This window comes from Austrofundulus limnaeus, unplaced genomic scaffold, assembly GCF_001266775.1.
Source record: "Austrofundulus limnaeus strain Quisiro unplaced genomic scaffold, Austrofundulus_limnaeus-1.0 Scaffold158, whole genome shotgun sequence".
Taxonomy (NCBI): Eukaryota; Metazoa; Chordata; class Actinopteri; order Cyprinodontiformes; family Rivulidae; genus Austrofundulus; species Austrofundulus limnaeus.
Genome location: NW_013952560.1, coordinates 282,793 through 284,681, shown reverse-complemented (window position 1 = coordinate 284,681; position 1,889 = coordinate 282,793). Strand labels below are relative to the sequence as shown.

At 39.1% G+C, this 1,889-nt stretch overlaps 1 long non-coding RNA gene across 1 annotated transcript; it reads right to left on the bottom strand.

Annotated features, from left to right (window-relative positions):
* Window positions 1-599: 599 nt before the first annotated feature.
* Window positions 600-1,268, bottom strand: LOC106523511 (uncharacterized). The gene is made up of 3 exons (XR_001310899.1): window positions 1,220-1,268; window positions 744-819; window positions 600-654 (listed from the first exon to the last, which is right to left on the bottom strand). It is a non-coding gene; the product is annotated as an uncharacterized LOC106523511 (long non-coding RNA).
* Between the last annotated feature and the right edge of the window lie 621 nt (window positions 1,269-1,889).

The following is a 1,889-nucleotide window of genomic DNA, read 5'->3' as shown; positions in this document are numbered from 1 at the left end:
GAAAAGAACGAATACCGTTTCAGGGTCGGATTATGAAAACGCCACACGTCAACCACTCCACAAGTGTCAAGAAATGAATAAATTGACTGGGCCAATTTAGAAAGAGAGATCCTCCCAACTGTACTACGATAGAGGGATNAGGTCATTTAAAGAAAAACAAAGTAAATCAATTATTTTTTGAAAAGGGTGCAGATATAATAATAAATAAATTTTAGAATTGTTAAGCAACGTCTTTAAAACTGTTTAATTGTACTGTTGGGTCCAGGAGGTCTGGAACAAGCAGCATTTCTGCAGACAGCAGAAGTCTGGGATTGTAGAAAAGTTCCACTAACGCCGTTAAATACAACATCTTGAAATCTGATCATTAGATGACAAGTTAGGTGCACTTAGATGTACCTGTGGGGTATTCTCTCTGAATATGTGAAGTTAGCAGAAATCACAAGACTTAATGGTTTTAATGATTTGAAAGATTTTATTTTCCAAAAGCTGAGCTGCAGTTCGTAAGTGTCATTCTTTCCTGTAGGTTGAACACTCCTCCGCAGTCAGGGGTGAGGTCAGAGAAGTTCAAGGAGCTGGGAGTCTTGTTCCCAAGTGATGGCAGGAGGTAGATCTGCAGATGGAGATCTTCCACAGCAGAGAGAGCAAAGAGCTGAGCTGAAAGACAAAGCTCTGGATTTATCAGTCCGTCAACCCTCATCCATAATGTTCACACAATGTGACCGTGATGCAAACCCTGAACTCACTGGAAGGATTATAGATCTTCTCTGAGATCTTCCAGAGGAGCTGGGAAGTGTCGCTGCAGAGGAAGGTCTGCGTCATCTTACATTTAATTTATCAGAAAAATAAAATCAAATAAATAAAAGGCCGCTTTTGGTGGCAAAAGCTTTGTACGAGTAATTTCTTTCAATTTTTTAAAACGTGAATTTTGTATAAAAAAATGGGAGGGAGGAAAAACAAAATTTCATTTTTCGGAGCCACAGCTCTGTTGAATAATTTATCCTTCATGTTTTCAGCAGCTGTGAGTAAATGAGCTTTTTCATATAAACTTTGGTTATAGAGAGAAAGCTGCACACGTTTCCACTGGAGCAGAAAAAGATTTGTGATTTTTTTTCCCCTCTTGTTGGAAAAGTTCAGAACAACTTTGACACAACTTTTATCTAACAGATCAACAAATGTTTCATCAACGCATTAAAGTATGAACTCTTTTTACAGTAATTACCTGACTGTAAAAACACAAACTGGTGACGTGAATTCTTGTCCTGCAGGACCCCTCTCATCTCAGACTGGAACATTTTATTGGAAGGATTCTGAAAAGATGACGTGTTTGTTTACTTCAGTATGTGTTCATAACCAGATAGGAAATACACCAATAATTGAATGTATGGATGTGAAAAGAGCTCATACAACCACACCAGCTCTGGGCTGAAATGCTAGTTTAATCTCTCTCCTTGCATTCAGCCAAGCATCAGGAAGTATTGTTACTCAAAACAACTTCTGCAGGATCTGACCCCGCCTACTAAGTTTGACATCATGGGGGAGGGGGATGGGAAGGCTCCATAGACATCCATAGACGCCCTATTGGAAGCTGAACGGCACAACCATGTCACCACCATATTGGAGGTGGCAGAGAGGAGAAAGCAAAATGCCGCGTAGTTGTGCGGCTTGGAAATATTCTAACACTTCAGATGTTCAAACAAAATAATTCAGAATTACCTTTCACATGTAGGGCTTAACACTTACTATAGATTGTATTTAAACCATAGTCTGCACGATTTTCACCATTTTAACATTGTTTTGGGAGAGTAAACTTGTCAACAAAAATACTGGTTTATGGTTTCCTGCTCACAATTCATATGGCATTTACCTTAGACTCCACACAGTGTTAGATG